This window comes from Phyllobates terribilis, unplaced genomic scaffold (genome assembly GCF_046119375.1).
Source record: "Phyllobates terribilis strain yellow unplaced genomic scaffold, ASM4611937v1 Scaffold_8__6_contigs__length_399053987, whole genome shotgun sequence".
Taxonomy (NCBI): domain Eukaryota; kingdom Metazoa; phylum Chordata; class Amphibia; order Anura; family Dendrobatidae; genus Phyllobates; species Phyllobates terribilis.
In genome coordinates, this window is record NW_027362768.1 from 259,779,175 (window position 1) to 259,806,104 (window position 26,930).

The following is a 26,930-nucleotide window of genomic DNA, read 5'->3' on the forward strand; positions in this document are numbered from 1 at the left end:
ATGCAGTACCTCTGTGGCGACTGAACCCGCAGGGGCGCTACAACTCACTTGCCATAGACTTCAACTGAAGTTGCATGTGACTGCGACTTGCGTGCAACTCATCTGTGATTTAGCACTAGTTTTACAGTAAACTCACAGAACTAAACTGGTCACACAACAGCAAGTCACAGAGAAGTTGCACAAATTCTACTTCCACCAGTTCACACTTGCTTCATTCTATTAGGAGATGCTGGTCAGACTCATCATACTTTGGAGATGGTGACTCTTGCCATATTTGGCTGAGCAGTTCTCATATCAGTCTAAGACTGTTTTTAAAAGGAGTCTGGCACTTTCTAAAATGCTAACTAAACCACGTATACATGTATGTAGGGGACTCAGTCTCTTTAAACAGCATATCTGTAGTATAGTTTTCAGTGGTTTAGTTGGCATCAAAAAACTATTTATTGTAGATGCAATTAAGGGGCTTTAGTGCACCCTTGAAGTGGCCAAGGGCTCAGCGCACCACTACATGCCTCAATTTTCATACTAACCATGGTCATAACTAGAGATGAGCGTTGTTCTACTCGAACTGTTCGCCAATCTCAAATTCGAGCTGTTTTGGGCGGTGTTCGAGCCGTTCGGCGAACACGAACAATTTGAGAAAAATTCGGCTGTTCGAGGTTATGTTCGATAACTGTTCGTGCACCAAAATCATAACTGGATTTTTTCTCAGTAATGATGAAAATTAATGTTAATACGCAGTTTGAGTGTACAGCGGGGTTGGGGGACGGGCAGGGGATGGATCTCTGCAGGAACAATGAAGATCTCCATTTTTTTTTTTTCTTTCCCTCATTTACAGTGGGGAGGTGCAATCTGTCAGCCTATCAGCAGCGCACACACGGAGCGAAGTGCTTTTTTTCACACAAGCAAGGGCATGTGTCATTGGCAGTGTATGTCACATATCCTTGCCCTATAAGACCAAGCCATTTTCCCCGTCGCCACCATTTTCTCACTGCTGCAGCTGCGTGTTAGACGGCACCGCTGTTGCTGTGTGCGCTATACCTTGTTAATTTCAAGCCAATTTTCGCACAAATCTACAGATAGCTTGGGAGTAGGGAATAGTTGTGATTGCAGTCCTTTTAAGGACTAGGTTACAGCATTTCCTACGACTTTTTTCAGGCAGGTCTGTGCTCTTAAATAGATAGATTGTGGGAGTAAAGACTAATTGTAATTGGAGTCCTTTTCAGGACTAGGTTACATCAGTTCCTATCAGTTTTTGCCAGGCAGGTCTGTGCCAGTGCTGTGCAAGTTTTTTTCACAGCATTTGGCTGAATCTAGCAAAGCTAATCCTTTTTGGCCTATTTCAGAGGGTGTTAGTCAGTGGAGTAGCCTATCTGTGTTGCAAGATATACCACCTGTGTATAGAATACCAATTTTTTTACTGCACCTAGTGAAGTAAAATCTTTTGGGCATAGCATCATTCTATTAGTCCATCTATACTGACCTCCATCAGGTTGCAAATAGAATATAATTTTTTTCTGCATCTAGCTCTGAAAAAATATTGGGCTTCTAGCTGTGTGTGGGACTTGTTGTATTAGTCCATCTATACTGACCTCCATCAGGTTGCAAACTGAATATATTTTTTTCTGCATCTACCTCTGAAAAAATATTGGGCTTCTAGCTGTGTGTGGGACTTGTTCTATTAATCCATCTATACAGACCTCCATCAGGTTGCAAACTGAATATATTTTTTTCTCCATCTACCTCTGAAAATATATGTGGCCTTCCAGCAGTGTGTGGGACTTTCTCTATTAGTCCATCTATACTGACCTCCATCAGGTTGCAAACTGAATATAATTTTTTTCTGCATCTAGCTCTGAAAAAATATTTGGCCTTCTAGCAGTGTGTGGGACTTTCTCTATTAGTCCATCTATACTGACCTCCATCAGGTTGCAAATTAAAAATAATTTTTATCTGCATCTACAGTACCTCTGAAAAAATATTTCGGCTTCTAGCTGTGTGTGGGACTTGTTCTATTAGTCCATCTATACTGACCTCCATCAGGTTGCAAATTGAATATAATTTTTATCTGCATCTAGCTCTGAAAAAATATTTGGCCTTCTAGCAGTGTGTGGGACTTTCTCTATTAGTCCATCTATACTGACCTCCATCAGGTTGCAAATTGAATATAATTTTTATCTGCATCTAGCTCTGAAAAAATATTTGGCCTTCTAGCAGTGTGTGGGACTTTCTCTATTAGTCCATCTATACTGACCTCCATCAGGTTGCAAATTAAAAATAATTTTTATCTGCATCTACCTCTGAAAAATTATTTGGGCTTCTAGCTGTGTGTGGGACTTGTTCTATTACTCCATCTATACTGACCTCCATCAGGTTGCAAACTGAATATATTTTTTTCTGCATCTACCTCTGAAAAAATATTGGGCTTCTAGCTGTGTGTGGGACTTGTTTTATTAGTCCATCTATACTGACCTCCATCAGGTTGCAAATTAAAAATAATTTTTATCTGCATCTACAGTACCTCTGAAAAAATATTTGGGCTTCTAGCTGTGTGTGGGACTTGTTCTATTAGTCCATCTATACTGACCTCCATCAGGTTGCAAATTGAATATAATTTTTATCTGCATCTAGCTCTGAAAAAATATTTGGCCTTCTAGCAGTGTGTGGGACTTTCTCTATTAGTCCATCTATACTGACCTCCATCAGGTTGCAAATTGAATATAATTTTTATCTGCATCTAGCTCTGAAAAAATATTTGGCCTTCTAGCAGTGTGTGGGACTTTCTCTATTAGTCCATTTATACTGACCTCCATCAAGTTGCAAATTAAAAATAATTTTTATCTGCATCTACAGTACCTCTGAAAAAATATTTGGGCTTCTAGCTGTGTGTGGGACTTGTTCTATTAGTCCATCTATACTGACCTCCATCAGGTTGCAAATTAAAAATAATTTTTATCTGCATCTAGCTCTGAAAAAATATTTGGCCTTCTAGCAGTGTGTGGGACTTTCTCTATTAGTCCATCTATACTGACCTCCATCAGGTTGCAAATTAAAAATAATTTTTATCTGCATCTACAGTACCTCTGAAAAAATATTTGGGCTTCTAGCTGTGTGTGGGACTTGTTCTATTAGTCCATCTATACTGACCTCCATCAGGTTGCAAATTAAAAATAATTTTTATCTGCATCTAGCTCTGAAAAAATATTTGGCCTTCTAGCAGTGTGTGGGACTTTCTCTATTAGTCCATCTATACTGACCTCCATCAGGTTGCAAATTAAAAATAATTTTTATCTGCATCTACCTCTGAAAAAATATTTGGGCTTCTAGCTGTGTGTGGGACTTGTTCTATTAATCCATCTATACAGACCTCCATCAGGTTGCAAACTGAATATAATTTTTTTCTGCATCTAGCTCTGAAAAAATATTTGGCCTTCTAGCAGTGTGTGGGACTTGTTCTATTAGTCCACCTATACTGACCTCCATCAGGTTGCAAATTCAAAATAATTTTTTGTCTGCATCTAGCTCTGAAATAATATTTGGCCTTCTAGCAGTGTGTGGGACTTTCTCTATTAGTCCATCTATACTGACCTCCATCAGGTTGCAAATTAAAAATAATTTTTATCTGCATCTACCTCTGAAAAAATATTTGGGCTTCTAGCTGTGTGTGGGACTTGTTCTATTAATCCATCTATACAGACCTCCATCAGGTTGCAAACTGAATATAATTTTTTTCTGCATCTAGCTCTGAAAAAATATTTGGCCTTCTAGCAGTGTGTGGGACTTGTTCTATTAGTCCACCTATACTGACCTCCATCAGGTTGCAAATTCAAAATAATTTTTTGTCTGCATCTAGCTCTGAAATAATATTTGGCCTTCTAGCAGTGTGTGGGACTTTCTCTATTAGTCCATCTATACTGACCTCCATCAGGTTGCAAACTGAATATATTTTTTTTCTGCATCTACCTCTGAAAAAATATTGGGCTTGTAGCTGTGTGTGGGACTTGTTCTATTAATCCATCTATACAGACCTCCATCAGGTTGCAAACTGAATAAAAAAAATTTATACATCTACCTCTGAAAAAATATTTGGGCTTCTAGCTGTGTGTGGGACTTGTTCTATTAGTCCATCTATACTGACCTCCATCAGGTTGCAAATTGAATATAATTTTTTTCTGCATCTAACCCAGCCAATAGTTTTGGCCTAATACCACAGTTTGGCCACTCAGCTCTGCTCGGTTCCCATCCATTGTTTTTTTGTGCAAACAACTCCAGAGTTGTGAATTAATTAACCACCAAAATGAGTGGAAAAAGGCCTGCTGCTGGTGGAAAGGGGAATAGGCGTGTTGGGAAGGGGAAAAAAGGTTGTGTCCGTGGGGAAGGTGTTAAAGCAACAGTAACATCTGCAGAAGAAAGACCATCTTCCAGCCAAACTAAAATGTCTACTTCTTTTAGCGGACAATGTGATAAGATCCCTTTCTTACGGCCACACCAATCGCTACAAATTCCAGATGAGGCACAAAAACAGCAGGTGCTTCAACGGATATCAAGTGCTTCTTTAAGTGGGCTCTCCTCCACATCAACTTCAACATCACAAATACTCCAGTCCTCAAAGGTGTCACCCCAATCGCACTTGCTTCCTCACAGCTCCCAAATCTCCAGCTGCCCGTCTGAGTATGAGGTAGAACAGATGGTTGAGTCTGCAGAGCTGTTTACTCATACTATAGCCTGGGAATCAGAGGTCGACTCCAGCGCTTCTGTGAATCCAGACGAGGAAATGATCTGCACTGATGCCCAGAATCTTTATGAGTCGGATCCAGGACCAGACGCAGAAGGTTCTGACCATAATGTAGACCCTCATTCCCAAACTGTAACTCCTGTTGGTGGAGACAATGAGGAAGACGATGATAAGACTCAAATACCTGATTGGAGCGACAACTTTAGTTTTTTGTCAGGGCAGGAACAGGTTAGCTCTGAGGACGACGGGTGTGATAACGCACAGGGTGAAGATGATGAGGTTGGAGATTCCACTTACTGTCAACCCACAGTCAGCCAAGAGATGAGGTCAGCAGAGGAGGTGGAGGAAGATGCTAGTGACGACGAGGTCAGGTTGCGCCTTCCTGGACACAGACGTAGTACTGGAAGCACGTCAACAACTGCATCCTCAAACACAACTCTGCCTCTCACCACAAGTCGTGGTGGCTCTTCAGGTCGCATGGGTGCTAAGCCTTGCATAGCCTGGGTATTTTTTCAGATCGATAAAGATGACCCAACTCGTGTTATCTGTAACATTTGTCAGCAAAAGCTAAGTAGAGGCCAAAAAATACATAGTTTGAGTACTTCATGCATGAACCGGCACATGGACATGAAGCATAAGTTGCAGTGGGAAGCTCAGTGTGCTAAAATGCGGCCTAGCCGGCCGGGCCAACCACCGTCTGCCATATCTTGTGCATCCGCGGCCTCTTCATCCTCTGTGACTGGGGGGACAGCAGTCACACCTGTTTTGCGGCGCAGACCTGCCACCTCTTTACCCGCAACAGCCAGCGTGATTGGCAGGTCATCATTTTCTTTGGAGGTGGTAACACCAGCTGGTGTTGAGCGCTGTCCGACATCGATAGCACCACCTTTGGATCAAGGCAACCTAACATGTCCGCCTGCATCTTCCTCACAGACCGGCAGTTTGCCGGGGACACCCTTATCAACCCCGTCTAAGCACAATAGCCAGCCCTCGGTCCCTCAGATGTGGACAAGTAAAAGACCATTTCCTCCTAGCCATGAGAAAGCTAAGAGGTTGAATTTCACCATCTGCAAGCTCTTGGCTACAGAAATGCTGCCTTTCCGCCTGGTGGACACAGAGGATTTTCGAGACCTTATGTCCGTTGCAGTGCCCCAGTACCAGATGCCCAGTCGGCACTACTTCTCAAAGAAAGGTGTGCCTGCGCTCCACCAGCATGTCGCACACAACATCACCGCTTCTTTGAGAAACTCTGTGTGTGACAGGGTGCATTTCACCACAGACACTTGGACGAGTAGGCATGGACAGGGGCGTTACATGTCGCTGACTGGGCACTGGGTAACTATGGTGACAGCAGGACAAGGGGCTGCTGTCCAAGTCTTGCCGTCCCCACGAGTTGTGCGTCAATCCTCTTTATGTCAAAGTTCCTCCACTGCTTCTGCCTCCTCAACCTCCTCTCGGTCTTCCACCTGCACCCAAAGCCTGTCTGGTCATGCCACAAGCTTTCTAACTGCGCAGAAGGGATCCTGCACACCTCCTTACTATGCTGGCAATAGGGCTCAATGTCATCAGGCGGTTTTTACATTGAAATGTCTGGGAAATGTGAGTCACACAGCTGAGGAGTTGTGGTCAGCTCTGGAGAACCAATTTCATGAATGGTTGTCTCCACTGGACCTGAAACCAGGGAAGGCCGTGTGCGACAATGCTGCAAACCTGGGTGCGGCCCTTCGCCGGGGCAATGTCACACACGTGCCTTGTATGGCTCACGTGTTGAACCTGGTTGTCCAGCAATTTTTAGCCCACTATCCCAGACTAGATGGCCTTCTGCAGAGGGCACGGTCGCTGTGTGCTCACTTCCGCCGTTCGCATCCCGCAGCTCAGCGACTTACATCTCTACAGAAGTCGTTGGGCCTGCCACTTCACCGGCTAAAATTCGATGTGCCTACCCGGTGGAATTCAACTCTGCACATGTTGCAGCGACTGTGGCAGCATCGACAAGCCCTGGTGCAATACCTTCTGACGTATAGCCTGGGCCAACGAGATCCAGAGGTGGGGCAAATCACGCTGGAGGAGTGGTCTCAGATCAGGGACCTATGCACCCTTCTGCACAGTTTTGAAATGGCGACGAAGATGTTTAGTGCTGACGATGCCATTATCAGCATGAGTATTCCGGTGATTTACATGCTGGAGCACATGTTAAACAGAATTCGGAGTCAGGTGGTGGCACAAGAGGAGGTGGAGGAAGTAGAGGAGGAGGAGTTGTATGCGGAAGGGCTAACATCTGCAAGGTCCAGACGGTCGGCAGCACCAAGGCGGCAGGCATGTGAGGGTGGGGGAGATGGTTTTACCAGGGCGCATGGTAGCAGCCAAACTAGTGAGGAAGGTGCAGGAGCCCAGGAAGAAGTGGAGGACGAACTGATGGAAGACTCATCAGATGAGGGAGACCTTGATCACATTTCTGTTGTGCGAGGTTGGGGGGAGAGGACAGAGGAAGGAAGCATGATTGTTACCTCGCCACCAACACAACAGGGACTTGGTGCTCCTGGATGCGCAACACACATGAGTGCCTTCTTGCTGCACTACCTGCAACATGACCCTCGAATTGTGAGAATTAGAAATAATCCTGACTACTGGGTTGCCACACTGTTAGATCCCCGGTACAAAAGTAAATTTGCAGAAATTATTCCTGCCATAGAAAGGGATGCACGCATGCAGGAGTATCAGCAGAGACTGTTACAGAATCTTACATGTGCTTTTCCACAAAATACCAGTGGTGCACGTAGTGAATCTCACAGTTCCAACTTGCCAACCGTGGGACCGTCAAGTGTTCAGCACTCAAACCGTAACAGAACCACAGTATCTGCTGGTAACATCAATTTTGCGGAATCATTTCACCACTTTTTTAGCCCATCCTTTGCAAGGCCACAGGAGACAAGAAGTCTGACACATAGTCAACGCCTAGAGACGATGGTACAGGAGTATCTCCAAGTAAACATTGAAGCCATGACTGTGTCACTGGACCCTTGCTCTTTTTGGGCTTCCAATCTGGATAAATGGCCGGAGCTAGCCACTTACGCCTTGGAGATCTTGTCATGCCCCGCAGCCAGCGTTCTGTCTGAACGTGTGTTCAGCGCTGCTGGTGGTGTGCTGACAGATAAGCGCACGCGGCTCTCCACTGATAATGTAGACAGACTCACGTTCATAAAGATGAACAAATCATGGATCCGAAACGACTTTTCTACCCCTGTGTCATCCTGGGGAGAGTAAAAGCTTGATGATTGGTTAAAATCACCCTACCAACCGTTTTAAGCTTTCAAATTACTAATCATGTTTATCTGTATCTTGGCTGGAAAATAATTTGGGCTTTGTAGCAGTGTGCAGCACTGATTCTATTAGGCCATCTATAATAAGCTCCACCAGATTTAAAATTACTAATCATGTTTATCTGTATCTTGACTGGAAAATAATTTGGGCTTTGTAGCAGTGTGCAGCACTGATCCTATTAGGCCATCTATACTAAAGCTTCACCAGATTTAAAATTAATAATAATTTTTAGCTGCATCTAGCCCGGAAAATAATTTTGGGGCTCCGAGATGCGCAAGACACATAAGTGCCTTCTTGCTGCACTACCTGCAGCATGACCCTCATATTGTCAGAATTCGAAGTAATCATGACTACTGGGTTGCCACACTCTTAGATCCATCAAACTTTTCGATCAACCTTTTCATTTTAATAAAGACCAAAAAAATGGTCATTTTTGAAATTATAAGCATTAGCAGGTTGTTAGAAACTGAAATCAAACAGTTTTCAACTCAAAACTTTATTCTAGGTGATGTTACATTTTCACATAGGACCCCTTGTTCGAAAGGAGCTTCTGAACTCTCTCGTCCATTGAATTTGTCAGGTTTTGGATGGTTTCTGCTTCAATTGTTTTGCATGAGGACAGAATACCCTCCCAGAGCTGTTGCTTAGATGTGAACTGCCTCCCGCCATCATAGACACTCCTTTTAATGATGCTCCAGAGGTTCTGAATGGGGTAGAGGTCAGGGGAGCATGGGGGTCACACCATAAGTTTGTCCCCTTTTATGCCCATATCAGCCAGAGATGCATATGTTTTATGTGCAGCATGAGATGGTGCATTATCATGCAAAAAAATGATCTTGCTGTGAAATACACGGTTCTTCTTCTTGAACCATGGCAGGAAGTGCTGTTTGAGAAAATCCACATACATTATGGAGTTCATCTTTAGCGCCTTCAGGGATCCTAAAGGGGCCGACAATCTCTCTCCCCATGATTCCAGCCCAAAACATTACTCCACCTCCTCCTTGTTGGCGCTGTAGCCGTGTTTGCGTGGGGTGTCCATCAACCAGCCATCCTCCACTCCATCCATCTGGACCATCGAGCGCTGCACGGCACTCATCCGTGAACAAAACAGTTTTGAAATCAGTCTTCATGTAATGTTTGGCCCACTGGAGCCGTTTCTGCTTGTGTGAAGTGGATAGAGGAGGTCGACTGGATGGCGTATGCACAACTGCAAACCTCTGAAGGACCCTGCATCTTGTTGTTCGGGGGACGTTGGAGGCACCAGCAGCTTCAAAAACTTGTCTGCTGCTATGACAAGGCTTTTTTGCCTCTGCTCTTTCAACCTGACGTAATTGCCTGTAGGAAAGAGTCCTCAATTTGCCCTTATCAGCACGCACACGTGTGAACTGTGAATCAGCTACATACTTCTTGATTGCCAAGACACTTCATCCTGATCATCGCACAATGTTGATTGTAGTCATGCCTTGACCTAAACACTCCACAATTTGTTGCTTCTCAGCAGCCGACACATCCTTTTTCTTTCCCATTTTGGCAGAAAATGTAGGCTGCTTAATAATGTGAGACAGCCTTCTTAAGTAGTCTTGCCTTTCATTGGACACACCTGCCAAACTAATTAGCACAGGTGTCTGCAATTGCTTACAGTGATATAAAGAGCCCTGACACACATCACCATCAATGAGTTTAACTGACAAACAAACAAATTCTTCCCTTATCACTCCTAAACACTTTTTGCATAATAATTTGGAACACAGTGTACATGTGCTTTTCCACAAAACACCAGTGGTTCACGTAGTGAATCTTACAGTTCTAACTTGCCAACCGTGGTCTGTATGGAGTTGTTCAATAAAGGGCCCAAAATTAAGATAACATAGATGGGAGAGGTCTCTATGAATAGGAATTCCTAAGTATTTGATACCCTGTGAGGGCCAGTCAAAGGGAAAGTTGGACTGGATGGAATCCTATATGGATTTGGGGAGGGAGACATCGAGGGCCTCAGACTTCGCTGCATTGATTTTAAAATTTGACCATGTAACAAAGTGATCTATTTCAGCCATAACAGCATGGATGGATATATGTGATTGAGTGATATATACTAGGACATCATCAGCAAATAGAGAGCACTTGTACTCGGTGCCTCCCACCTCAATCCACCTAATATTGGGGTTATGGCGAATTGATGAGAGCAGGTGCTCCGTCACTAGGATGTATAAGAGAGGGGACAGAGAACATCCCTGCCTTGTCCCATTGGTGATTGTGAAAGGTGATGAAAATGTTCTGACGCGCCCCCTGGGCCTTGGGACACCCGGAGCCGGACCCTTTTTGGTGGATGCTGGTGGTTGTAGTCTCCGTGGCGGCGACCCGGTTCCGTGGCTCAGGGCGGTCAAACCAGTGGCGGAACTATTTATGTGGTTTTGATGTTTAAATGTCCGACTACGCCACCCGTGGATTGTGGTCAGAGTGAACCGCCGCTCCAGGGCAGACCGCTGAGGCTGGTGTTGTGGGTGCAGCAGAGCGTAGCATAACTCCCCACGGGAGGAGTATAGCCTCAGGGCAGTGTATGCAGAGGATGGAGGTGATGGTGCAGGGCAGCAGCAGTAACGACACGGAGTCAGTGATGCAGTCCAGGGCCTTTACTCACAGTTCTTATTATCCAGACCACGTCTGCAGGTAACGGCTGCCCACGTCGTACTGTGCTCACCAGGTGAGGGGCTCAGACAACTCCCATATAACTTTGGAGCGCTTCACAGGACCCCCTTTGTGTGTCCTTTGTCTGGCCTTTCTTACCAACCCTTCTGTCCGGCTGCCTCGGGCCTCCTCTTGGTAAACTTGGCGCCAGTTTCCCTGACCCTATGTGGTGCCTTCCTAGCGGGTGTAGCGAGGGGCTCCGCCACATAAAATGTCACAGCCTCCTGTTTCTAGCTGAGGGTCGTTTCCTGCCTCCACTAGTTTCGGGGACCGGTCTCCCCCTTTGGCCTGACCCCTCCACGCAGGTGGATTCGGGCGTGCGGTGGCGACTCGCCCGTCCGCACCCCTGGGATCCCTTCGTTCCTCGTTCCTGGAGCCTTCTCCGCTCCTCTTCCTTCCTTCTCCCTCTTCCAGGCCTGGGCCTCTGTTTCTAGGCCCGCCTCCGGAGCAGAGCTCATGCAGAGCCCCTGCTCCCTGCCACTTCTGCTCAGACGTCTCTGCACTGAACTAAGATGGTGACCACCTTTTATACTCCCTTCTCAATGCACCCAGGAACTGCTTCCTCCCTGCTCCTGCACTACAGGGTTCCCCTTCCTCAGTGTTCCCTCCCCCCACTCCAGCCAGGGACAGGGACTGTCGTGCCCATCTCAGGGGCATATTGGTCGCCCTGCCCCACGGCAATGTGGTGTAATGCATGCAGGTGTCAGGTCCTGATCCACACTAAATCCTTACCTGAGAGTGAGATATCACACCTCTGGGTGAGGTGCAATACCTCTGTAGCAACCGAGCCCTCAGGGTGCTACAGTTCCATTTATCTTCAGCCTAGGTGACGTATTGCGATACAGGGCCGTGATTTTGGCTATAAAAGGGTCCCCTAGACCCCTACCCCAAGCTTTTTAAGAGAATCATATATGGCGTGCCAGTAGACTCTATGGAATGCTTTCTCAGCATCCAACGAGAGTATCTAATTACAAATTTTTAACTGCATCTAGCCCAGGAAATACTTTGTGCCTAGTAGCAGTGTCTGCTAGTCAGCGGATTATCCCGGCTGTTAAGCAAGCTACACCACCTGTAGTTTGGACACTTAATTTTTTCAAAGGAAATGCTTCGGGACCACGGGATACTCAGTGAAGAGCATCAGGAGGCACCCCAAGGCATAGGGGCTGGGACTGGCAGTAGGATGCCTTGCGGTGGACAGCCGAGCTCGATCCTTATAAAAGCTTTTTAACTGCAGCAGCTTTAGTGGACGCTACTGGAGCTGGAATTACGTGGCTGCTGGCATGAGACTTGCCCTCCAATAGATCCTTGTAAATGGATTTAAAGTGTATTCATTCAAATTAGAGAGACAATTTAAATTAAAAAGCTTAGAGCTGCCTCCACCACAGGGGGGCTCGCTCGATCCACCAGCGGACAGGCACCAGTATTGGGAGAGGGGGGCTGGCCGTCAGGGTTCACCGCGGCTCTGGCACAAACCCGGCGACGCGGAGGTGGCACGGGCAGGAGCGGACTAAACGTGTCGGCTTCTCACTTTTTGGATTTTAGAAGGGCATGACATGCCTATATCTGTGTCTCCCCCTCCTTTTACTCCTCCACCTCTTTTCTTTTCGCATGACTATATGTACTTGTCACTTTTCCATGTGTTAGTTGTGTCTTCTGAGCAGTTTGTCAGCTTTTGGACACCTTTGAAGGTGTTTTCTATGTGTTTCTATGTGTTTTTGTTTGCCTGCCATTGGTTTTAACGGTGTTCGAAGGTGTTCGACGAACAGTTCGACGAACAGTTCGGCGAACACACGGGTGTTCGACGAACCGAACCGAACTCGAACACTACGGGTGTGGCTCAACACTAGTCATAACTAGATTGGCAGAACTTAGCAATGATAGCCATTAATGTCACTATATGGGTGCATCGGCTTCTTTTTACTCCAGAACTAATTATTTGTTTTCAAAATTCTCAATTCCTGGATAAAATCTGTATTCAGTGAAGACAGATTGTTACATTACTGCGATAGTAGATGGCACTTACTACTGATATTCTATGTAGGGAGAAGGAGGGAGGAGCTAGAGGCAGAGCCCCTCCCCCTCCATCTACATGAGAGCTGGCACTGATGAGATTCTATGTAGATGGAGGGGGAGGGGCTCTGCCTCTAGCTCCTCCCTCCTTCTCCCTACATAGAATATCAGTAGTAAGTGCCATCTACTATCGCAGTAATGTAACAATCTGTCTTCACTGAATACAGATTTTATCCAGGATTTAAGAATTTTGAAAATGAAAGATCAGTACTGAGGGAGAAAGAAGATTTCTCTGATAAGATATATTACAACGTATCTTATTTTGATGTGTATTACTGATTTATGTAAGAAAAATTCAAAGGACAGTTACTCTTTAGAGCTAGATTCCTTCTTAATTGAGTGTAGGATACGGAATATCTTGGGAAGATTCCACTGTGGATGAGCAACAAACATGATTATACCTCCTGAAGATTATGCCGTCTGTGTTGGGTATCCTTAAAAGGATAGAAACATACACCAGTGGTTATAGACCTGTGCTAACTATTGGGGATAATGGGTAATCCTGACTCTGCCTCTGAGGAAAAATAGAAGATAGGTGTTGGGGCATGTAAATGTGGCGCCCCTGAGGGTTCAGTCGCCACAGAAGTACTGCACCTCAACCAGAGGTGTGGTATCTCCTTCTCTCAGGTAAGGAGGGAGTGCTGCCCGGAACCCCAAAACCTGCATCCAACACTACACTGCTCCAGGCCGGCTGGAAGGGCAAGACGCAATGTATGTTTCCGCTGAGCCCTGACCCTGGCTGGAGTGGGGGGAACCCAGAGGTAGGGGGAACCAGTAGTGGGTGTGAGTAGAGGAAGTAGTTAGGGGGAGCACTTTGGTAGGAGTATATATAGAGAAGCCATCTTAGGGTGGCAGATCAGTGAGTTTAGATAGTGAGTAGTGTTGAGCCACCCCCGTAGTGTTCGAGTTCGGTTCGGTTCGTCGAACACCCGTGTGTTCGCCGAACTGTTCGTCGAACTGTTCGTCGAACACCTTCGAACACCGTTAAAACCAATGGCAGGCAAACAAAAACACATAGAAACACATAGAAAACACCTTCAAAGGTGTCCAAAAGCTGACAAACTGCTTAGAAGACATAACTAACACATGGAAAAGTGACAAGTACATATAGTCATGCGAAAAGAAAAGAGGTAGAGGAGTAAAAGGAGGGGGAGACACAGATATAGGCATGTCATGCCCTTCTAAAATCCAAAAAGTGAGAAGCCGACACGGCCAGTCCGTTCCTGCCCGTGCCACCTCCGTTTGTGCCAGAGCCGCGGTGGACCCTGACGGCCAGCCCCCCTCTCCCAATACTGGTGCCTGTCCGCGGGTGGGTCGAGCGAGCCCCCCTGTGGTGGAGGCAGCTCTAAGCTTTTTAATTTAAATTGTCTCTATAATTTGAATGAATACACTTTAAATCCTTTTACAGGGATCTATTGAAGGGCAAGTCTCATGCCAGCAGCCGCGTAATTCCAGCTCCAGTAGCGTCCACTAAAGCTGCTGCAGTTAAAAAGCTTTTATAAGGATCGAGCTCGGCTGTCCACGGCAAGGCGTCCTACCGCCAGTCCCAGCCCCTATGCCTTGGGGTGCCTCCTGATGCTCTTCACTGAGTATCCCGTGGTCCCGAAGCATTTCCTTTGAAAAAATTAAGTGTCCAAACTACAGGTGGTGTAGCTTGCTTAACAGCCGGGATAATCCGCTGACTAGCAGACACTGCTACTAGGCACAAAGTATTTCCTGGGCTAGATGCAGTTAAAAATTTGTAATTAGATACTCTCGTTGGATGCTGAGAAAGCATTCCATAGAGTCTCCTGGCACGCCATATATTATTCTCTTAAAAAGCTTGGGGTAGGGGTCTAGGGGACCCTTTTATAGCCAAAATCACGGCCCTGTATCGCAATGCGTCACCTAGGCTGAAGATAAATGGAACTGTAGCACCCCGAGGGCTCGGTTGCTGCAGAGGTATTGCATCTCACCCAGAGGTGTGATATCTCACTCTCAGGTAAGGATGGAGTGTGGATCAGGACCCGACACCTGCATGCATTACACCACATTTCCGTGGGGCAGGGCGACCAATATGCCCCTGAGATGGGCACGACAGTCCCTGTCCCTGGCTGGAGTGGGGGGAGGGAACACTGAGGAAGGGGAACCCTGTAGTGCAGGAGCAGGGAGGAAGCAGTTCCTGGGTGCATTGAGAAGGGAGTATAAAAGGTGGGCACCATCTTAGTTCAGTGCAGAGAAGTCTGAGCAGAAGTAACAGGGAGCAGGGGCTCTGCATGAGCTCTGCTCCGGAGGCGGGCCCAGTAACAGAGGCCCAGGCCTGGAAGAGGGAGAAGGAAGGAAGAGGAGCGGAGAAGGCTCCAGGAACGAGGAACAAAGGGATCCCAGGGGTGTGGACGGGCGAGTCGCCACCGCACGCCCGAATCCACCTGCATGGAGGGGTCAGGCCAAAGGGGGAGACCGGTCCCCGAAACTAGTGGAGGCGGGAAACGACCCTCAGCTAGAAACCGGAGGCTGTGACATTTTATGTGGCGCAGCCCCTCGCTACACCCGCTAGGAGGGCAGCACATAGGGTCAGGGAAACTGGCGCCAAGTTTACCAAGAGGAGGCCCGAGGCAGCCGGACAGAAGGGTTGGTAAGAAAGGCCAGACAAAGGACACACAAAGGGGGTCCTGTGAAGCGCTCCAAAGTTATCTGGGAGTTGTCTGAGCCCCTCACCTGGTGAGCACAGTACGACGTGGGCAGCCGTTACCTGCAGAAGTGGTCTGGATAAGAACTGTGAGTAAAGGCCCTGGACTGCATCACTGACTCCGTGTCGTTACTGCTGCTGCCCTGCACCATCACCCCCATCCTCCGCATACACTGCCCTGAGGCTATACTCCTCCCGTGGGGAGTTATGCTACGCTCTGCTGCACCCACAACACCAGCCTCAGCGGTCTGCCCTGGAGCGGCGGTTCACTCTGACCGCAATCCACGGGTGGCGTAGTCGGACATTTAAACATCAAAACCACATAAATAGTTCCGCCACTGGTTTGACCGCCCTGAGCCACGGAACCGGGTCGCCACCACGGAGACTACAACCACCAGCATCCACCAAAAAGGGTCCGGCTCCGGATGTCCCAAGGCCCAGGGGGCGCGTCAGAACATTTTCATCACCTTTCATAATCACCAATGGGACAAGGCAGGGATGTCCTCTGTCCCCTCTCTTATACATCCTAGTGACGGAGCACCTGCTCTCATCAATTCGGCATAACCCCAATATTAGGTGGATTGAGGTGGGAGGCACCGAGTACAAGTGCTCTGCATTTGCTGATGATGTCAATCACATATATCCATCAGCAGGCTGTTATGGCTGAAATAGATCACTTTGTTACATGGTCAAATTTTAAAATCAATACAGCGAAGTCTGAGGCACTCGATGTCTCCCTCCCAAAATCCATACAGGATTCCATCCAGTCCAACTTTCCCTTTGCCTGGCCCTCACAGGGTATCAAATTCTTAGGAATTCCTATTCATAGAGACCTCTCCGTCTATGTTATCTTAATTTTGGGCCCTTTATTGAACAACTCCATACAGACCACGGTTGGCAAGTTAGAACTGTAAGATTCACTACGTGAACCACTGGTGTTTTGTGGAAAAGCACATGTACACTGTGTTCCAAATTATTATGCAAAAAGTGTTTAGGAGTGATAAGGGAAGAATTTGTTTGTTTGTCAGTTAAACTCATTGATGGTGATGTGTGTCAGGGCTCTTTATATCACTGTAAGCAATTGCAGACACCTGTGCTAATTAGTTTGGCAGGTGTGTCCAATGAACAGCAAGACTACCTAAGAACGCTGTCCCACATTATTAAGCAGCCTACATTTTCTGCCAAAATGGGAAAGAAAAAGGATGTGTCGGCTGCTGAGAAGCAACAAATTGTGGAGTGTTTAGGTCAAGGCATGACTACAATCAACATTGTGCGATGATCAGGATGAAGTGTCTTGGCAATCAAGAAGTATGTAGCTGATTCACAGTACACACGTGTGTGTGCTGATAAGGGCAAATTGAGGACTCTTTCCTACAGGCAATTACGTCAGGTTAAAAGAGCAGCGGCAAAAAAGCCTTGTCATAGCAGCAGACAAGTTTTTGAAGCTGCTGGTGCCTCCAACGTCCCCCGAACAACAAGATGCAGGGTCCTTCAGAGGTTTGCAGTTGTGCGTACGCCATCCTGTCGACCTCCTCTATCCACTGCACACAAGCAGAAACGGCTCCAGTGGGCCAAACATTACATGAAGACTGATTTCAAAACTGCTTTGTTCACGGATGAGTGCCGTGCAACGCTCGATGGTCCAGATGGATGGAGTGGAGGATGGCTGGTTGATGGACACCCCACGCAAACATGACTACAGCGCCAACAAGGAGGAGGTGGAGTAATGTTTTGGGCTGGAATCATGGGGAGAGAGATTGTCAGCCCCTTTAGGATCCCTGAAGGGGTAAAGATGAACTCCATAATGTATGTGGAGTTTCTCAAACAGCACTTCCTGCCATGGTTCAAGAAGAAGAACCGTGTATTCCACAGCAAGATCATTTTCATGCATGATAATCCACCGTCTCATGCTGCACATAACACTTCTGCATCTCTGGCTGATATGGGCATAAAAGGGGACAAACTTATGGTGTGACCCCCATGCTCCCCTGACCTCTACCCCATTCAGAACCTCTGGAGCATCATCAAAAGGAGTGTCTATGATGGCGGGAGGCAGTTCACATCTAAGCAGCTCTGGGAGGGTATTCTGTCCTCATGCAAAACATTTGAAGCAGAAACCATCCAAAACCTGACAAATTCAATGGACGAGAGAGTTCAGAAGCTCCTTTCGAACAAGGGGTCCTATGTGCAAATGTAACATCACCTAGAATAAAGTTTTGAGTTGAAAACTGTTTGATTTCAGTTTCTAATAACCTGCTAATGCTTATAATTTCAAAAATGACCATTTTTTTGGTCTTTATTAAAATGAAAAGGTTGATCGAAGAGTGTGGGGGATCTAAGAGTGTGGCAACCCAGTAGTCAGGATTACTTCGAATTCTGACAATCTGGGGGTCATGTTGCAGGTAGTGCAGCAAGAAGGCACTTATGTGTCTTGCGCATCTCGGAGCCCCAAAATTATTTTCCGGGCTAGATGCAGCTAAAAATGATTATTAATTTTAAATCTGGTGGAGCTTAGTATAGATGGCCTAATAGAATCATTACTGCACACTGCTACAAAGCCCAAATAATTTTCCAGCCAAGATACAGATAAACATGATTAGTAATTTGAAAGCTTAAAACGGTTGGTGAGGTGATTTTAACCAATCATCAAGCTTTTACTCTCCCCAGGATGACACAGGGGTAGAAAAGTCGTTTCGGATCCATGATTTGTTCATCTTTATGAACGTGAGTCTGTCTACATTATCAGTGGAGAGCCGCGTGCGCTTATCTGTCAACACACCACCAGCAGCGCTGAACACACGTTCAGACAGAACGCTGGCTGCGGGGCATGACAAGATCTCCAAGGCGTAAGTGGCGAGCTCCGGCCATTTATCCAGATTGGAAGCCCAAAAAGAGCAAGGGTCAAGTGACACAGTCATGGCTTCAATGTTTACTTGGAGATACTCCTGTACCATCGTCTCTAGGCGTTGACTATGTGTCAGACTTCTTGTCTCCTGTGGCCTTGCAAAGGATGAGCTAAAAAAGTGGTGAAATGATTCCGCAAAATTGATGTTACCAGCAGATACTGTGTTTTTGTTACGGTTTGAGTGCTGAACACTCGACGGTCCAACGGTTGGGAAGTTGGAACTGTAAGATTCACTACGTGCACCACTGGTGATTTGTGGAAAAGCACATGTAAGATTCTGCAACAGTCTCTGCTGATACTCCTGCATGCGTGCATCCCTTTCTATGGCAGGAGTTAGTTCTGCAAATTTACTTTTGTACCGGGGATCTAACAGTGTGGCAACCCAGTAGTCAGGATTATTTCAAATTCTCCCAATTCGAGGGTCATGTTGCAGGTAGTGCAGCAAGAAGGCACTCGTGTCTTGCGCATCCAGGAGTACCAAGTTACTGTTGTGTTGGTGGCGAGGTAACAATCATGTTTCCTTCCTCTGTCCTCTCCCCCCAACCTCGCACAACTGAAATGTGATCAAGGTCTCCCTCATCTGATGAGTCTTCCATCAGTTCGTCCTCCATTTCTTCCTGGGCTCCTGCACCTTCCTCACTAGTTTGGCTGCTACCATGTGCCCTGGTAAAACCATCTCCCCCACCCTCACATGCCTGCCGCCTTGGTGCTGCCGACTGTCTGGACCTTGCAGATGTTAGCCCTTCCGCATACAACTCCTCCTCCTCTACTTCCTCCACCTCCTCTTGTGCCACCACCTGACTCCAAATTCTGTTTAACATGTTCTCCAGCATGTAAATCACCGGAATAGTCATGCTGATAATGGCATCGTCAGCACTAAACATCTTCGTCGCCATTTCAAAACTGTGCAGAAGGGTGCATAGGTCCCTGATCTGAGACCACTCCTCCAGCGTGATTTGCCCCACCTCTGGATCCCGTTGGCCCAGGCTATACGTCAGAACATATTGCACCAGGGCTTGTTGGTGCTGCCACAGTCGCTGCAACATGTGCAGAGTTGAATTCCACCGGGTAGGCACATCGCATTTTAGCCGGTGAAGTGGCAGGCCCAACGACTTCTGTAGAGATGTAAGTCACTGAGCTGCGGGATGCGAACCGCGGAAGTGAGCACAAAGCGACCGTGCCCTCTGCAGAAGGTCATCTCGTCCGGGATAGTGGGCTAAAAATTGCTGGACAACCAGGTTCAACACGTGAGCCATACAAGGCACATGTGTGATATTACCCCGGCGAAGGGCCACACCCAGGTTTGCAGCATTGTCGCACACGGCCTTCCCTGGTTTCAGGTCCAGTGGAGACAACCATTCATGAAATTGGTTCTCCAGAGCTGACCACAACTCCTCAGCTGTGTGACTCACATTTCCCAGACATTTCAATGTAAAAACCGCCTGATGACGTTGAGCCCTACTGCCAGCATAGTAAGTAGGTGTGCAGGATCCCTTCTGCGCAGTTAGAAAGCTTGTGGCATGACCAGACAGGCTTTGGGTGCAGGTGGAGGACCGAAAGGAGGTTGAGGAGGCAGAAGCAGTGGAGGTACTTTGACATAAAGAGGGTTGACGCACAACTCGTGGGGATGGCAAGACTTGGACAGCAGCCCCTTGTCCTGCTGTCACCATAGTTACCCAGTGCCCAGTCAGCGACATGTAACGCCCCTGTCCATGCCTACTCGTCCAAGTGTCTGTGGTGAAATGCACCCTGTCACACACAGAGTTTCTCAAAGAAGCGGTGATGTTGTGTGTGACATGCTGGTGGAGCGCAGGCACACCTTTCTTTGAGAAGTAGTGCCAACTGGGCATCTGGTACTGGGGCACTGTGACGGACATAAGGTCTCGAAAATCCTCTGTGTCCACCAGGCGGAAAGGCAGCATTTCTGTAGCCAAGAGCTTGCAGATGGTGAAATTCAACCTCTTAGCTTTCTCATGGCTAGGAGGAAATGGTCTTTTATTTGTCCACATCTGAGGGACCGAGTGTTATGTTCTGCTACCAGAGCTAAGGAAAGAGAGGAAATCTGTCCCTACGATAGAACTCAGCTGAATCCCTACGATGTAACAGGGAACCTGATCCTGCGGTCAGACCTGCTAAAGTCCTAAGCTAGTCTGTACGGAGACCTATAGATGTGGGGAAGGAATCCCTACAAGTACTAAGGACTGGGAGGAAAATGGGACACCTCCTAACAGAAATAGTAGCAGACAGACAAACAAACAAAATATATAGAACACTGAGGTCCGTAGACCAAGCAAACTAACAGAGTTAGATACAGAGCACAGGCTAGCTAGAAAGTAGTTATACAATGAAGTCCAGCAAAGCCAGAAGGGCGGAGCAGGATTAAATAGGCCAACGAGGTCATGTGACCAGCAAAGGAAAAAACCTAAGAGCAAGGTTCTAACAGTACCCCCCCTTCTAAGAGGATCCTCCGGATCCCCTAGGACCAGGCTTATCAGGAAATCTCCTGTGAAACGCTCTGATAAGTCTGGACGCGGAAACATCATCTGACCTCACCCAAGAGTTATCCTCGGGTCCGAAACCTTTCCAGGCCACCAGATACTGCAAACTACCTCTATACCGTCTAGAGTTAAGGATGCGAGAAATTTCATATTCCCCGTCCTCCACCACCGGAGGAACAGAGGCAGAGGCGTCACCATCCGACACAACAGCTTTTTTTAACAGAGAGACATGAAATACCGGATTAATTCTCCAGGAGGTAGGAACCTCCAACTTAACAGCAGATTGGTTGACAACCTGAAGCACCTTAAAGGGCCCTACAAACTTGGGACCCAATTTCTTAGAAGGAATCCTCAACCGCAGATTCCTAGAGGACAACCAAACCATGTCACCAACAGCGAACAAAACCTCCTGTCGTTTCCTATCAAAGTAGTCTTTAGATTTTCTGTTGGCCTCCTGAAGATTACCACGCACATCCGTCCAAACTCTCTCCAAATCACCGGAAAAATTCTCCTCCTCCGGCACGGCAGATCCCAACTTGGAGAACGACCCAAACGACGGATGTCTCCCAGAACAACAAAAAAAAGGCGAACAACCAGCAGAAGAAGATGTATGATTGTTCAGAGCAAATTCAGCAAGTGGCAGAAACTCAGACCACCCCTCTTGATTGTCTGCCACAAAACAACGCAAGAACTGCTCAACATCCTGGTTTTTCCTTTCTGTCTGGCCATTAGATTCAGGATGATATCCGGACGAGAACGACAGATGAACTCCCAACCTGTCACAAAAGGCACGCCAAAAACGAGCCACGAACTGAGGACCCCTATCAGAAACAATGTCAGTAGGAACGCCATGAAGTCTGACAATTTCCTTGACAAAGGCCTTAGCGAGAGTTTTAGCGCAGGGCAGTTTGACGAGGGAACCAAGTGACACATCTTGCTAAAACGGTCCACGACCACCCAGATGACAGTAAAACCCTCAGAGGGGGGAAGGTCAGTTATAAAGTCCATAGCCAAATGTGTCCAAGGAGCACTAGGAACCTCCAAAGGACAAAGCAACCCCGCAGCAGGCGTATGTGAGGACTTAGATCTAGCACATATAGTACATTGACGCACCCACTTAATGACTTCCTTCTGCCATCCAGGCCACCAAAAACTGCGACCCACCAGTCTCTTGGTCTCAGAGATTCCGGGATGACCTGCCAACCGAGATTCGTGACACTCAATAAACAAATCTCTCCTAAAGGTCCCAGGCACAAACAACCTCCCATGAGGAGTGTTAGATGGGGCATTCTCCTGTGCTTTAAGAATCTCATCTTCCAAAACGGAGTCCAAAGCAGCTATCACAACACCTTCTTGTAAAATGTTCTCCTCTTTCTCAGCACCGACTATGGGAGAAAAACTGCGAGACAAGGCATCCGCCTTAACTTTCTTAGTACCAGGGATGTAAGTAACGGAGAAATTAAACCGCGAGAAAAACAGTGCCCACCTAGCCTGACGGGCATTCAGGCGCTTGGCAGCATCAAGATATATCAGATTTTTATGATACGTAAGAACCTGAACGCTAAATTCCGCACCTTCCAAGAAGTGGCGCCAGTGTTCAAATGTGAGTTTAATAGCCAATAATTCCCGATTACCAATATCGTAATTCAGTTCAGTCTCCGAAAATTTTTTTTAAAAAAAGGCACAGGGATGTAATCCATCCCCGTTATCCTGAGACAATACTGCGCCAACCCCCACCGAAGAAGCATCAACCTCAACCAAAAACGGCTTAGTCACATCAGGCTGCATAAGGATGGGAGCAGAGGTGAACCTCTCCTTGAGATACACAAAAGCTTCAATGGCCTCAGAAGACCACTGAACCGCATCAGCACCTTTCCTGGTGAGATCGGTCAGAGGTTTGACAATACTAGAAAAATTTTTTATGAATTTTCTGTAATAATTGGCGAAACCTAAAAACCTCTGTATCGATTTCAAACCAATAGGCCTAGGCCATTCCTGTACAGCTTGAACTTTAACCGGGTCCATCTCAAAACCTTTGCTGGAGATAATGTAACCCAAAAAACTAATTCTCTGTACAGCGAACTCACATTTCTCCAGCTTAGCAAAAAGCGAATTGTCCATTAACAATTGTAATACCTCACGTACGCTCCGCCAATGAGACTCCAGATCCGGCGAATAAATCAAAATGTCATCCAAATACACAACCACATTTTTGCCGATCAAAGGTCTAAGGATGTCATTAATAAGATTCTGAAAAAATGCAGGAGCATTAGTAAGACCAAAAGGCATAACCAGATTCTCAAAATGACCCACAGGAGTGTTAAAAGCAGTCTTCCATTCGTCACCCTCCTTCATGCGCAACAGATTGTATGCCCCCTTAAGGTCAATTTTAGAGAACCACTTGGCCCCCATTAACTGGTTAACCAGATCAGGAATCAATGGCAGTGGGTAAGGATTGCGTACAGTAATTTTGTTAATCTCACGAAAATCCAGACAAGGACGTAAACCGCCGTCCTTTTTTTTTACAAAAAAAAATCCAACCGCCACAGGAGACTTAGAGGGCCTAATGTGACCGGCGGCCAAACTTGTCTGTATGTATTCATCCAAAGCCTTCCTCTCAGGAATAGTAAGGTTAAATAAACGACTTTTAGGAAGAGTCGCTCCAGGGACAAATTCAATAGAACAATCATAGTCTCTATGGGGAGGCAAAACCTGCGATTCGTTCTCAGAAAAAACTCTCCAAAAATCCTGAATAGGAACAGGCAATTCTCCCCTATCCAAAGCTGCAATACGCCCGTTACAACACTTGTCATAACATTTATGGCTCCAGGATTTAATTTCATTGGTAGACCAATCCAGTACAGGATTGTGAAATTTTAACCAGGGCAATCCCAATATTACTGGAGAAGGCAAGTTATTCAAAACTACCAAATCCAATTTCTCATGGTGAATACCATTAATAGTAAGAGGAAATTCACAGACCTTGAGAGTAATATTCTTCAAAGGGGAACCATCCACAGAAACCACAGCAATGGGGGATGATAAAGGTTCGGGTTTTAAATTGAGTCTTTCCAAGAATCCCCCATCAATTACATTCAGAGTAGATCCACAATCAACAAACACCCGAAATTCCATTAATTTTTTCTGAGCAATCGTGGAAGCAGCTAAAAATACACCCTTGGAATTTAAACAGGCAATACGGGCATGACTGACCATTTTTTTTTCTTTCTTCATACGAAGCTCACAGCCTTTAATCAAATGACCAGATTTTCCGCAATAGAAACACAAGCCTTCAGAAAATCGACGGTCTTTTTCTTGAGAGCGAGGTGCCACCGATCCAATCTCCATCGATTCACCACTGTTAGTACACACATTCTCATAACCAGAAACTGACATAGCAGAGGATTTGCTCTCATTAACCCTTGCACGCAGTCTCCTATCCACCCGTATAGCTAATTGCATAGCCTGTTGCAAATCTTCAGGTGTAGGATAAGCAATTAGCAGGTCTTTAACCCTTTCATTGAGCCCAGCAAGAAATAGACTTTTCAGAGCAGAATCGTTCCACCCTGTTGAGTAGACCAACGACGGAAATGAGTACAATATTTTTCCACATTACCTGATCCCTGTCTCAAACGTCTTAACTCAGTCTCAGCTGATGCGACATGGTCAGGATCATCATATAGTAGTCCGAAAGCAGAAAAAAAACTATCCACTGATCTGAAGCATGTATCACTAGGTTGCAAAGAAAAGGCCCACTCCTGAGGCTCTTTGCGCAAAAGTGACATTATGAACCCTATGCGCTGGGATTCATCCCCAGAGGACTTGGGTCTCAAACGAAAATACAATAAGCAAGCATTTTTAAATGAAAAAAATTCTCGGTGTTCACCAAAAAATAAATCCGGCAAACATACCTTAGGCTCCAAGAAATGTGCTCCAGGACAGTTACTCACGTGCTGACGGAGCTCGGCCACCTCCAGAGAGAGTCCCTGCAGGCGATGAGCCAAATCCTGAACCGACACCATGATGGAACAGAAAAATCTTTCCTGAGAGAATTTGCGGGCTGGACTTACTGTTATGTTCTGCTACCAGAGCTAAGGAAAGAGAGGAAATCTGTCCCTACGATAGAACTCAGCTGAATCCCTACGATGTAACAGGGAACCTGATCCTGCGATCAGACCTGCTAAAGTCCTAAGCTAGTCTGTACGGAGACCTATAGATGTGGGGAAGGAATCCCTACAAGTACTAAGGACTGGGAGGAAAATGGGACACCTCCTAACAGAAATAGTAGCAGACAGACAAACAAACAAAATATATAGAACACTGAGGTCCGTAGACCAAGCAAACTAACAGAGTTAGATACAGAGCACAGGCTAGCTAGAAAGTAGTTATACAATGAAGTCCAGCAAAGCCAGAAGGGCGGAGCAGGATTAAATAGGCCAACGAGGTCATGTGACCAGCAAAGGAAAAAACCTAAGAGCAAGGTTCTAACAGTACCCCCCCTTCTAAGAGGATCCCACGGATCCCCTAGGACCAGGCTTATCAGGAAATCTCCTGTGAAACGCTCTGATAAGTCTGGACGCGGAAACATCATCTGACCTCACCCAAGAGTTATCCTCGGGTCCGAAACCTTTCCAGGCCACCAGATACTGCAAACTACCTCTATACCGTCTAGAGTTAAGGATGCGAGAAATTTCATATTCCCCGTCCTCCACCACCGGAGGAACAGAGGCAGAGGCGTCACCATCCGACACAACAGCTTTTTTTAACAGAGAGACATGAAATACCGGATTAATTCTAACACCGAGGGCTGGCTGTTGTGCTTAGACGGGGTTGATAAGGGAGTCTCCGGCTAACTGCCGGTCTGTGAGGAAGATGCAGGCGGACATGTTAGTTTGCCTTGATCCAAAGGTGGTGCTATCAATGTCGGACAGCGCTCAACACCAGCTGGTGTTACCACCTCCAAAGAAAATGATGACCTGCCAATCACGCTGGCTGTTGCGGGTAAAGAGGTGGCAGTTCTGCGTCCCAAAACAGGTGTGACTGCTGTCCTCCCAGTCACAGAGGATGAAGAGGCCGCAGATGCACAAGATGGGGCAGACGGTGGTTGGCCCGGCCGGCTAGGCCGCATTGTAGCACAGTGAGCTTCCCACCTCCTCTGCTGACCTCATCTCTTGGCTGACTGTGGGTTGACAGTAAGTGGGATCTCCAACCTCATCATCATCACCCTGTGTGTTATCACACCCGTCGTCCTCAGAGCCAACCTGTTCCTGCCCTGACAAAAAACTAAAGTTGTCACTCCAATCAGGTATTTGAGTCTCATCATCGTCTTCCTCATTGTCTCCACCAACAGGAGTTACAGTTTGGGAATGAGGGTCTACATTATGGTCAGAACCCTCTGCGTCTGGTCCTGGATCCGACTCATAAAGATTCTGGGCATCAGTGCAGATCATTTCCTCGTCTGGATTCACAGAAGCGCTGGAGCCGACCTCTGATTCCCAGGCTATAGTATGAGTAAACAGCTCTGCAGACTCAACCATCTGTTCTACCTCATACTCAGATGGGCAGCAGGAGATTTGGGAGCTTTGAGGAAGCAAGTGCGATTGGGGTGACACCTTTGAGGACTGGAGTATTTGTGATGTTGAAGTTGATGTGGAGGAGAGCCCACTTAAAGGAGCACTAGATATCCGTTGAAGCACCTGCTGTTTTTGTGCCTCATCTGGAATTTGTAGCGATTGGCGTGGCCGTAAGAAAGGGATCTTATCACATTGTCCGCTAAAAGAAGTAGACATTTTAGTTTTGCTGGAAGATGGTCTTTCTTCTGCAGATGTTACTGTTGCTTTAACACCTACTCCACGGACACAACCTTTTTTCCCCTTCCCAACACGCCTATTCCCCTTTCCACCAGCAGCAGGCCTTTTTCCACTCATTTTGGTGGTTAACTAATTCACAACTCTGGAGTTGTTTGCACAAAAAAACAATGGATTGGAACCGAGCAGAGCTGAGTGGCCAAACTGTGGTATTAGGCCAAAACTATTGTCTGGGTTAGAT